Here is a 13420-nt window from a genome sequence, read left to right as displayed (position 1 = left end):
TGTATATGAGTATGGAAGTGTGGGTATGTGCAATGCTGTTATTTCCAGCATCCTTTTAGATGTCAAGTTTTTTAATGTCCAAATAAAATCAAATAAGCCCTCAATTTCATATAATTTTTGGCATTCCAGTGCCCTCCTCCTTTAGTTTCAAAAATGTATGTGGGAGATTTATATATATTCAACTTTGGTTTTTTTGTTCTCTTGCTCTTCACTCTGTTTCTTCCGAATTTTTTTTTATTTTATGTTTTTGACATACAAAAAGTGATACATAATTAATGTATATAACCTGATGAGTTTAGTAATAAGTATACACCCAAAACCATCAATAGAGTCTATGCCATAAACCTGTCCATCAGCTCCAAAAGTTTCCTGCCATCCTCTTTATTATTGCTCTTCACTCTCACTTCATATTTATCTTTCATCTCAGTTCTGGTGTTCCAACTGCATGAGATTGCTCTGGTCTTTAATGCCCCAAACTATGAATTCAATTTATTTTCTTAGATTTTTCAAGGAACCACTAACAGGGCACTTGTGGATAAAAATGAACTTGCTGAAGATCTGGTAATAGTAACTGGGAACAGAAAGTGAAAGTTCTTTTTTTTTTTTTTTTTTTTTTAATTTTTTTTTTCAACGTTTATTTATTTTTGGGACAGAGAGAGACAGAGCATGAATGGGGGCGGGGCAGAGAGAGAGGGAGACACAGAATCGGAAACAGGCTCCAGGCTCTGAGCCATCAGCCCAGAGCCCGATGCGGGGCTCGAACTCCCGGACCGCGAGATCGTGACCTGGCTGAAGTCGGGCGCTTAACCGACTGCGCCACCCAGGCGCCCCCAGAAAGTGAAAGTTCTAAACCCTACTAATTAATCCTTGACCCTGAATCCTCTTCAGGCTTTTATCTCACAAAATTAGTGCCATTCCTTCCAGGATCATCTCATATTGGTTGTTTGCTTTTTAACAGTAACAACATTATTAATATTAACAATTATTATTATTTCCAAGTAATCTGCCAAAGTATCCCAGGAATGGGATATAATATTATAATAATAATTATTAATAGTAATAATAGTAATAATAATGCTCTCAGAAATGTTCATCTCATAATTTAGTTATGAAATCTTAAACTTGGAGAGCTTGACTTGCCTTAAGATGAGACCCACTTATAACTCTTCTAAATCTGTATTTATTTTCTTATTTAACTCCTTAATCCATGAGGAATTTACTTTGTATGTTGTATGAAAAAACTTTTTTAAAACAAATGGTTGAAACATTTTCCCAGTTCCATACATTTACTAAATTATTCTTTACCCATCTGTTCGGAAAGAAGTTTCTCAATATTTTTATTCTATTTCTTTGATTTATCTGGCTTTTTTTTAAAATCAGTAGCTCACAAGTAGTATTGTCTAATTTCGTTTTAATATTGGTATAATTTTTTTCTTCTTATCACTGATCAGGTAGGTTCTCAGCTCCTCATTCTTTCAAATGAACCTTTAAGTTATTTCATTAATTTCTGTAAAAACATCTAGTGGGGCTTTAGATTGAAATTTTATTAAACTTAAATATTAATTTAAAAGAATATGAATTTTTATTTTACCATCTTGGCCAATTGTTTGATATTCCATTTAGTTAAATCTTGTAATTCAAGTCCTGAATATCTTTATAACATTTTTTAAAAATATGGAACGCTTCACAAATCTGTGTGTCCACCTTGCACAGTGGCCGTGCTAATCTTCTCTGTATCATTCCAATTTTAGTACGTGTGTAGCCAAAGCGAGCACTATCATTATAACAAATTTTTACATACTTCTGACATTTCTTCGGATTGCCATTTCTTCATATTAGACCCCTTCCTTCAGAGTTAGGAACACTCCGTTCTGTGGTACTCTCTCCAGTGTAGAATTTTTGTATTTTCATTTGAGTAAAACCAGAGATTATGGCTTTTAACATGGTGACCCTCTGCTTTTAGTCAAGTCTGTCATTCAGCAGATACTTCTTGATTATTATATTTTAGGTACTGTTTTAGATGCTGCATATACATCAATAACAAAACATCTTGGTAAATGCCTTGATACTCTATTTAATGTTACATTCTAGTGGGAGTAAACAATATAGTAGTTCTTGATAAGTGCTATGTAAAAAAAAATAGACCAAGGTAAGTAGGATTTAGAGTGAAAAGTGAGTAGAATAATTTTAAATAAGCTGGCCATGGTGTGCCTTATGGAAAAGACAACACTTGTCCAAAGACTTGAATAGTTGAGATGAGCTTTGCAGACAGAGAGTGGGGTAAATACTCCAGGCAGAAGAAAGAGATGGTACAAACCCTGTGGCGGGGATGTGCCTAATGTACTCAAGAATCACCTGGAAGGCCAGGATGGCTGCAATATGGTGAGCTAAGGAGACAAAAGGGGATGAAATCAGAGAGGGAATGCAGGACGCAAATTGTATAGGTCTTTTCAGGTCATTGTAGTAATTTTGGCTTAAATTTTTATGAAACAAGACGTGATTGGAGGATTGGGTCAGGGAATGACAATCACGTGTTAAAGGGCTCATTCTGACTTCTGTGCTGCTGTTAGTAGGGGAACAAGGATGGAAACAGGGAAGTCAATTAGGGGGACATTGCTATACATGATGCTTCCTTGGGTCAGCAGGACAGCAATGGGAATAACAAAAAATGGTTAGCTTTAGATATATTTTGAGTGAAAGTAAAAGGTATTTCTTTCTAGGTTGCATTTTTCCCCCTCTTACTTTTTTTTTTTTAAGTTTTTTAAAAGTGTTTATTTTTGAGAGAGGGAGAGACAGAGACACAGAATCCGAAGCAGGCTCCAGGCTCCAAGCCCTCAGCACAGAGCCCGATGTGGGGCTGAAACTCACAAGCTGTGAGGTCATGACCTGAGCCGAAGTCGATCCTTAACGACTGAGCCACTGAGACACCCCATTTTCCCCTCCTACTTTTAATAAAGAATCTTCATTTTGTAAGTCTCTGCTGGTGACCTTTTAAATTTAGCTTATTCCTACTTGGGTTCTCTTATTAACAGAGTTTTCTCTTGGACTTTATACAGGTGCAATTCTCTTTTGAAAATATTGAGCTGTGGTGGAAAAAAAAATACTGTATGGAAATCAAGAGAATGTGATTCCTGTCCTGGCTCTGTTACTAGCTTGCCATGTGATCTGAGATAATCCAGGCATTCCTGACTACACAGTGAGGTTAGAACAAATGATCACTACTATTCCTTTGAGCTTAAATATTCTACCCATCTATGATTCTGTATCTGTACATTGGTCAGGAAAGAGTTAAAAGTAACTGAAAAATCTTCATTTGAGTTCCTCGAAATATCAGCAGATTGTTTTGCCATAGCTGAAGAATTTTTAAGAGAAGAACTACGGGGCGCCTGGGTGGCGCAGTCGGTTAAGCGTCCGACTTCAGCCAGGTCACGATCTCGCGGTCCGTGAGTTCGAGCCCCACGTCAGGCTCTGGGCTGATGGCTCAGAGCCTGGAGCCTGTTTCCGATTCTGTGTCTCCTTCTCTCTCTGCCCCTCCCCCGTTCATGCTCTGTCTCTCTCTGTCCCCAAAATAAATGAACGTTGAAAAAAAAAAGAGAAGAACTAGGAAGTTTCCAAAAATAAGCTTATAGTATTTTGAGGGGATGGTGGTCTTTCTGCTGACATTGCTGGCAAGTTCCTTTCTTTGAGAGCAGAGGGGCCCTCGTCTGTAACGCTTGACTTAATGGGGCCTGCTTTGTCTTTGTAATCCTGCATTTTGTGGGAACTCGGTTCCTACTTTGTCTTCTTACCATCTATAAGAGGATTTTCCTAAGAAATGTCTTTTTAGAATTACCCTTCCTTATTTCAGTCCCACACTTTCAAAACCTGATTTGTTGTGGTGGTGTCACTGTTTTATATATGCACAAGGCAGTATTTCCATTCACCTTTCTATCTGTTTCAGCCTAACGTTTCCCTGTAGTTGATGCTGTTCTTAAGATTCCTTTGCAGGGCTACCAGGGTCCATCCCATGTTGCCTCCCCTGGGTCATATTCTTCATGTGTACCTTGTGTCTGTTCTCTCTTAGATCACATAATACGTCTGATTCTGTGCCTAGGTGCAGCCTGCTCCTCTCCAAAGCTAGCTCAATCTGCTTTGAAACACAGAACAATATTGTTTCCTCATCTCAAGGGCATTGCATTTATGACTCTATTTGACATTGAGAGACCAGAATTAAGATACTAAGAGACTATGGAATGAAAGGCAGAAATAGCTCGTTCTTGCAAATGGAAAGAAATTCACCCCCACTTTGCTAAAAGCACAAGATCTTTCTAATCAGACATTTGACATCATGACCAGGCTGGGGAAAAAGTGTACCTGTTCAGTTATAATTGGTTCTGCTCACAGAAGTGGATTTCTCATTGTCTGTGCAGCTACAGAAAATATGGTTAATAAAAGCACATGTCAGCCTGACTGAAGCTGTTCTACAAAACCCTGCCAGACCACTCTACAAAACTGTTATTTCCCATTATGAAAACTAAATCTCAAATCATAGTCAAAAGGTAATCAGTCTTCAAGAAAGTAGTCTATAGAAGCAAGCAGTAATTCAGATTTGATTGGCAACGTAAGTTTTTCAGGGAATAGTTCAAAATGGGAAGCATTTTGAGAGAGCCAGAAACACAATCCAAAATGATGATTCTCAGAATTTTCTAACATTGGGTTATTGATAAATATATACATTTTTTAAAGTTACGCTTTCCTGAGAACCATGATAATCGTACACCATGGTTTTGTGTACTTCATCTCATTTAACTCTTGTAACACAACCTTGGGATATAGGTATCGTTGTCCCCATCGTATAGCTGAAGCAAATTGCCCAAAGTTCCTAGATGTACGGCAAGTGCCATGTGGACCTCTCTGCTGCCAGCCGAGCAAGCTCCGGCCCTCCTTATAGTCCCATGATGCGTTCTGGAAAGGTGGTGTATGAACATCTCCAGCAACTTTTCTGCTCTACTGCTCCTTGCTTGATATCCATGTTTATTGTTTCCATCACTGACAAAACAGAGCAAGAACACCTTCACCATAGGGTGGTTGTAAAGACAAAATACAAAGAAATGACACACATCTTAAAAAAAAAAAAAAAGCCCTATCAAAAGGGAATTAATATGACCTCGCCTAAAAAGCTCAATTTTGTATATAAATTCCATGATTTAAAATAAAATCTTCTCCTCTGAGTGAAAGTCATTGTGATTAGGTACATCAGTAACATATAGAGCAAGCACATATTTCTTTTCATACAAAAATGATGTTGCTGACACATTGCTGGAGAGACAGGTGTTGTATGCCCTTTTCCTAGTTGGATCTGCATGAATTCTGTAGTTCTGTGTGCTAACCAGGTAAACAAAGCCTGTGTTATGCCAATATACCTATATCATATATAGATATCACTACCAAATTTTTTTTCTGAAATTTATAAAATTAGCGTCACCCTACTTCTGTTCTATCTTTCTATGAAATAGGGCAAAACTAAATCTCTAGATATTCCTCATTTCACTCAGGAGAATTTTCCAGTTTGGACCAAGTAATCAGGTGATCTTGACTATAATTTCCTTGGAATTCCTTAGATTTCATTTTTTTTCTTTTGCTACTTTGCTCATATTAATATTGATGTACATAGCTTATCTCCTCTGTTAGACCTGGGATAGTCTGTACTCCAAATACTATGTCTTGAATGAGTGTATGACTGCTCTCAAAAGTTGCTTAATAAGTCTCTGTCTGGGGTTGAACAAGAGAACACATTTTCATGACACTTAAAAAATCTCCCAGGAGAAACCATTTGGATTATATACAGAATGTATCTAGCTTTAATGGAAAGCTAAGTAACCCTAGGACTTATTTCTAGTCTATATGCCAATCATACTCAGTTTATCAAACCATCCACCAAGTAGTTGGAATATGTAGATATAGCAATACAAAACAAAAGAAACAAAAAGCAACTGTTACTCAAGATGGGCAGACCATGAAGGTTATTATAGGCCATTCAAAAGGATTCTGATTTTTTTTCTGAGATAGGGAGTTATCAAAAGGGGAGAGCAGAGACGTGGCATGGTATGATTTATGCTTTAAAAGAATCACTATGGGGGCGCCTGGGTGGCGCAGTCGGTTAAGTGTCTGACTTCAGCCAGGTCACGATCTCGCGGGCCGTGAGTTCGAGCCCCGCATTGGGCTCTGGGCTGATGGCTCAGAGCCTGGAGCCTGTTTCCGATTCTGTGTCTCCCTCTCTCTCTGCCCCTCCCACGTTCATGCTCTGTCTCTCTCTGTCCCAAAAATAATAAATAAACGTTAAAAAAAAAAAAAAAAAAGAATCACTATGGCTGTGAGGGGGTCCAACTATTTCACATAGGCCATGCTCAGGATGTGAAGCTTTGTTTCTAAAGGGTACTCTAGATATTAGGGCCATTTTGTTTCATTTCGAAATGTATTTGAACATATCTTTGCTATATCAAAGTAAATAAAGTCAGTTTTATTTTTCTAATGTTTTGCCATATTCTGGGCAAGTAGGCAGAAGGTAATGAGGATTTAAGTAAAGTAACCTGGTCTGACCAGAATTTATAAGATATATAAATTTATTACCTATTCAGTGATGAAAAGGGACAATATCTGAAGCATGGTTATTTTTGTTGTGTCTTCTCAAGAAAAGATTTAGGAAGAAAAACATTTTTAAAAATCACTTACTTTCAAATAAAGAACTACAATCTGAAAATATATTATAGTTCCGTGTTACTGCCAGTAAATGATTACTCTAAAAGTTCAGGTAGTTTAGACTAAGACAGTAATTATGAATGTCATTGATTTCTTTAATCAAAATGTCAGTAATCATCATTTTACTTTTTTCCCATTTACATTAGTCTACCCAACTTTTCATTATTCAATAATAGAAAGCTGTGGAATAAATCAGTAGAGGTCACTAGACTATTTAGCTTCACTCTCTATATCTTGATTGTTGGAAGGCAATTCTCTGAATGCTTTCATATTCCGTCATGGTCTAAACTTTCTGAGGAATGACCACTGTCAAATTTGGTTAAAGAAAGATTGAATAGCAAACATGTCCTGGAAGATAGAGATAGTATATTACTTCAGAGAGATTCAGAGACTTCTCTCTCCTGTAGTATTTGCTTATATCCCAGAATAAAAGCCTTTCCCTCTCCAGACGGTAGGGTGGGAGAATGTGCCAGCCAAGCTCTGGGTGTCGTGCTTTTGTGAGTCTGTGGTACAACCCCTCTGTTTGTGCAAAATCCTAATTTCCCCCCAAATAATTAGACAATTATATCAATACCATTTTTCAGGATGCTTTTAGTAGTGAGGCCATTTATAGCCTCACCAGTGCTAAGATGATCTGTGATAATAAAAACTTTGTGTTTCCTGTCAGGATATCTATCTATCTATCTATCTATCTATCTATCTATCTATCTATCATCTTTCATCTATTTTCTATCATCTATCTATCTATCTGACACTGTGGCAGGCTAACTTCTTATGTTATAAGTATTGTCTCAGACCCTTAAATTTCAGACTCAACACTAATGTCTTCTCTTTATGAGACTCATGCCACATTGATATTTGTACTGATGAAGAATGAGACTCATTTTATGTTAGTTGTCAAGATATTCTGTGTGTCATTTTTTTTATGATACATTCAAAACAGATAACAGAAATAGTGTGTGTGTAAATATGGAGTTCTTCACACACACATATTTGCAGGACTGTTGAGATGGATGCATAAAAGCATTTCATTGGCTGTGGTGATAGGTTTGAATTTCACTGAAACATGCTGTGAAGGATGATGTCATGCAAAGAACATGGTGACATGAGTGCAGCAGAGAGTCATGTTGGCTTACGCCATGGATTGGTGACTTGTGAGGCTTTTTATCTGCATGAGTAGATAAGCAAGGTTTTTGTCTTCTGGCTAAAGGAAGAAGGTGTGGTATGTGGGGTGTGCGTGTGTGTGTGTGTGTGTGTGTGTGCAAGGGTGCTGGAGAGACTTGGAGATAAACAAAGCAAGAAAGTTGTGGGGGAGGGGGTTAGAATATGGATATTTAACCTGATATCTTATGTTTTGATTGCCACAACTAGCGTCACAGCTTTGGGATGATGCAATGTTAAATAATTGCTGCTGATTGTTTTCAATAAATGGCTAATGATAGGACTGCTTCCAGAATGGGTGGAGTCAGCTCCAAAAGGAGCTTTTCCAGGGAGCTGCCAGATTAGTGTAACAGCGACAATAGTCTGTGTGTGAATGAAGCTTTTTAAAAAATTGTTTTATTGTGCTAGGAACATTTAACAAGAGATCTACTGTCTTAACAAATGAAGTGTATAATACTGTATTATTGCAAATAGGTGCAATGTTATATAGCAAATCTCTAGAACTTATTCATCTTCCTTAACTGAAACTTTATGTCTATTGATTAATAATTCCATTTTCCCCTCCTTCCAGCCTCTGGCAACCACCATTCCACTCTTTGAGTCTATAAATTTGACTACTTTAGATAGTGCCTATAAGGAGAATCATGCGATAGTTGTCTTTTGGTGACTGGTTTATTTCATTTAGTATCATGTACTCAAGATTCATCTATGTTTTTGCATATTGCAGAATTTCCTTCTCTTTTAAGGCTGAATAGTATGTGTGTATATACCACATTTTCTTTATTCATCCCTCTGCTAATGGATATTTAGCTTGTTTTCACATCTTGACTATTGTGAATAGTGTTGCAGTGGATATGAGAATGCATATATCTCTTTGAGATCCTGATTTCAATTCTTTGGGATAACTATCTAGACTTTGGATTGCTAGATCATATACTGGTTGTGTTTTTAATTGTCTGAGGAATTTCTATCCTGTTTCCTAAGGAGCTCCAAACCCAGTGTGCCCCTCTGGGTTGTTGCATGTCTGCTGGGTTTAGAGACTACTACAGAGCTGGGGGGAGGGGAATAGGACGAAAGCAAGGCAGGATGCCACAAAATTCACCGTTCTCATCAAGACTGAGTCATTTTTTGAATAAAAGCTTCTCGGATTGTTGAAAATATTTAGTTAATTCTGAGTTCTAAAAAAGTTGATTCTAATGATTTTTGCCAGTGTTCATTGGTTTTATGGATGAGTGGCATTTTGGAGGTCCTTAGTCCACCATTCCTAACTGTTGATCTTGGGCAAATTATTTAACCTCCTTTTTTCTCAGTTTTTACATTTGTAATACAGTGATAATAACATGCCTCAGAAAGTTGTTGCAAGTTTATTTAGGAAAATCACTGAGAATAGTGCCTGGCACATAACAAACACCCAATAAACACCTGCCACTAAGATCAAGTATATTTATTTAAAACATATTAGTTCTGGGGCACCTGGGTGGCTCAGTTGGTTAAGCGTCCAACTCTTGATTTTTGCTCAGGTCACGATCTCATGGTTCTTGAGATCGAGCCCTATGTCACGCTCTGCACTGACAGCACAGAGCCTGCTTGGGATCCTCTCTCCCACTCTCTCTGCCCCTCCCCCACTTATTCTGTCTCTGTCTCTCTCAAAATAAATTAATAAGTTAAAAAAAATTTTAAATAAAATAATAACAAACCTACCCTTTATTATTTTTTTTAATTTTGGTTTTATATTCATAGCATAAGTCGCACTTTTTTTTATTGGTTTATTTGGGTAGGTAGATTTATAGGTTCTATTCCACAAAGCTTCAGACTACAGCAGTTGAATATTCCCCAGAGCATTTTGAAACAGTAACTGATGACCGGCCATTGCAGACATTATGGTTATAAGCAGGCTGAAAATCATACTCAAACAGGGTAATTTTGCCTTTTGTTACCTCAGGAATACAAGCCTGTTTATGTATGTACTTTTGCCAAGATGGTATATAAAACAGCACTTTTTGAGAGGGTTGCCTAGGGATCAAATATAAAATTTATAATATTTTATGAAATACCTAGAACTCTCAAAGTCATTGATGTTTTTATAAAGTGTTTTAAATTTTGATGATAAACAAAGATGCTTCCTTAAGACACTCTCTACTGAGGGAGAATGGATATTAAAAGGACTCGTTCAGTGCCTTAAATGTCAGCGAACTCCAGCCGGTCTGAGAAAGCACGTGGCAATTCCATGAATAAGTTTAATGTATAATCAAAATGGTCAGTTCAGAATATTTAACAATAGTAATTAATTATGAAAAATTTTTAGTTATTTGCCCTCTATTCTATAGATATGTTAAGCATAATATTCATATAATGACCCACTTCATCATAAATACTCTTTGAGGCTATATTTATTAGTATCCTAAAGGCTCTGAGTTTTGAATAAGCAAGAAAAAAATGCCTCTATTGGCTCAAGAGTTGTTCTTCATCTCTAACTGAACTATTTTAATTACTACATTTAAAAATATGTTTATTTATTTTTGAGAGAGAGAGAGAGCACATGCACACTAGGGGGGAGGGGCAGCGAGAGGGGGTACAGAGGATCTGAAGTGGGCTTAGCACTGACACCAAAGAGCCCGACACAGGGCTCAAACTCAAGAACCGTGAGATCATGACCTGAGCCAAAGTTGGACATTTAACCAACTGAGCCACCAGGCGTCCCTGATTATTACTTTTTTTAAAAATCATTTCATGTAGTAGAGATTACACCAAATCAGATCTAAAGGAAGGAAGTATACTTCATATAGAACTTTCTGACTTTAAGATGTATCATTCTGAAAAAATAACTTGTAATATATATGTATTGACCTATACATTTAATCCAAATCCAATAAAAATTCAGCTGACTTCATAAAAATAGAAATTCACAGCAAAGATTTTTCAAAAATACAACAAGAATGAATGATTTTTTAAAAATTAAATTGAATGTCATTGGATTTAAAAACTTATTCACTGGAGCGCCTGGGTGGCACAGTCGGTTAAGCGTCAGACTTCAGCCAGGTCACGATCTCGCAGTCCGGGAGTTCGAGCCCCGCGTCAGGCTTTGGGCTGATGGCTCAGAGCCTGGAGCCTGTTTCCGATTCTGTGTCTCCCTCTCTCTCTGCCCCTCCCCCGTTCATGCTCTGTCTCTCTCTGTCCCAAAAATAAATAAACGTTGAAAAAAAAAAAAACAAACTTATTCACTTTTTAAGATATTCTATTAAAAATGAAAAGAAATGCCCCAGTCTGAGAGAAAATATTATATACAAATACAAAGCACTTGTATTTGCTATACATTAAAAAAAACTCTTAAAATTTAACAATGAGAAGACAACATAACTAAAAACAGAAGAAAAAATATTTGACCATTTTACAAAGAAGTCATTCAAAATGGTTGATAACTGAAAAAAATCCTCTACAGGTAAGATAATCATTATCAAAAATTAAATCACAATGAGGTACCAAACAGCTAACGTTAAAAAGGCTAACAAGATCAACTTTTGGTTCACTTGGAAAGAGTTGGAACTCTAGAAGAACTGGTACATGCTGATGGAGATTAAATGATACAACTTGAAAAAAACCACCAAACTGTATGACAGATTTTTAAAAGAAATTCCATATCAATCTTTTGTGAGACTTCGCCATTCCACTTGAAGGAACTTACCAAGGAAAAATGAAAGTGTGTCCAGAGCATGGCACCAGCAGCCAAGAAGAACCACCCAGAGAATGTATTTGGGCCCTGATCAACATACTCCCTTCTGAGCAAAGTGAGATGGCAACTGTGCTTTGCTAGATCTCAGACTTTTTTCAGGCCAGTGACTCTATGTTGCTCCCATTTTTCCTCCTCTTTATGAATGGAAGCAACTATTGCAGTTCTCCTGATCCAGTCTCCCCATTGTATGTTGGGTATGTGGGGCCCAATAGCTTTCTTTATTCCCATTTCTTTATTCCATTGTCTTCTGATCAAGAAGAGGCCCCCACAACTAACCTCAACTGCACCTGAACCTGATTTACATCATGTATTCCTGGACTTAAAGTGTGCTCCTGATGTTGAAATGGGATGAAACTTTGAGGGTTTAGGGAGTTTGGTAAATGTATTTCAGAAATGGGAAGGATGTGTATCATATCTGGCCAGAGGACTAACTGTGGTCGTTATTCTCCAAAAACGGTCCCTATCGTAATTTTATTAGATTAACATTTGTTAAGTTAAACACTAGGGTGTCATATGGTGAGCTTCATTTCAACAAAAGATCACAAAAGAATTGAAATAGAGAAGTTTATTACTCACAAGTCCTGGAAAAAATACATGGCAAGCCTGGAGAGACCACATGGGGAGGTCAAGACAAGGTACATCAAAAACAGCTGTCAGGACCAAGGGCACATGCCTTAATTAGGTCCTAGGGTGGAGTGCTCTGGGGAGTTTCCAGGCTTAGATTAAATGGGTCAATTTAAACAAAAAGAGTGAGATTTTGGTAAGCTTTGCAGGAGTCTTATCTAAGGAGCTTATAAGGAAAAGGCTCTGGGAGACAGAGGAGACTGTTTATCACAGGACCACTGGCGAAGTCATAACAGGAACTTAATGTTTATTTATGACTCTGTGGACTTGTATCTAGGGTGTCAGATTGTATGATGGGCTGATCTCAGTTTAAGGCGCCTGCAGGATGCTTAGTCAAACAAAATGGATGCAAAGGCATCAATGCCATAGAGTTGCTTAACTAAACTCTCAACAGCCCCCATGAACCACGCCTCCTAGTGTTCATGCCTCTCTCTAGTGCTTTACCACACTGGATCTGAATTAGCCCCGTGATTTGCTTTAACCATTTTACTGTGGTACAAGTATCAATGAGCCAGTTTCTCACCTTAGCCTTTAGAAGGCCTAGTAGGTTTTGCTTTGCCTTTTAGGATAACTCTGAACTGTGCTGTAAAAGAACTGGCTATCTTGTTGTAGAGACCATTGGGATATTCAGTTGTCACGGCATCCCAGCAGAGCCCAGCTTTCTCCACCAAAGTGCTGGGCACATAGCGAGCCATCTTGGACATTGCAGACCCAGATAACATCACACTGAGTTGGGCCTAGTTGATTTACAGAATGAATGGTGGAGATAATAAAATGCTGTTGCAAATCACTACCTTTTGAGATCATTTGTTATGCAGCAGTTGATAGCTAAGACATTTATACAAGTCACTATGTATCTGCACATAAGATTTTATAGAATAAAATCAATATATTGGCTAATTTTACTTGAACTTGAGCTAATCTTAAACCTTTTATTCTGGTATATAATTACATAGCCACTAATATTAAAGGCTTCTACAGTTGTTGCTGTATTGATTACCATTCTTTAGGTTGTTTGGTTTCAAAAAAGAATTGCTTCTTACAAAGTTAAGTGACAGTTTAAGCCATTTATAGATCTTGGCAAGGAAGAAGATACCAGATGTCATGTATGTGATGGAACTATCCATAATCTTCTTCTTGTCATTAAAAAGTCTTTTCAATCCTTTA

The 13420-nt window shown here is 37.4% G+C and overlaps 1 protein-coding gene and 1 non-coding gene across 2 annotated transcripts in view; one reads left to right on the top strand and one right to left on the bottom strand.

Annotated features, from left to right (window-relative positions):
• The window catches only part of THEMIS (thymocyte selection associated), a 184463-nt gene that overhangs the window by 110822 nt on the left and 60221 nt on the right, over window positions 1–13420 (top strand). The gene's annotated exons all lie outside the window — the stretch shown is intronic.
• On the bottom strand, window positions 1669–1775 carry LOC112862948 (U6 spliceosomal RNA). Its single transcript, XR_003223809.1, has one exon. It is a non-coding gene; the product is annotated as a U6 spliceosomal RNA (small nuclear RNA).

Source organism: Puma concolor, chromosome B2, assembly GCF_028749965.1.
Source record: "Puma concolor isolate L17-30 chromosome B2, mPumCon1.1.hap2, whole genome shotgun sequence".
Taxonomy (NCBI): domain Eukaryota; kingdom Metazoa; phylum Chordata; class Mammalia; order Carnivora; family Felidae; genus Puma; species Puma concolor.
The sequence above is the reverse complement of the archived record's forward strand: the minus strand, read 5'-3'. Positions and strand labels throughout refer to the sequence as shown.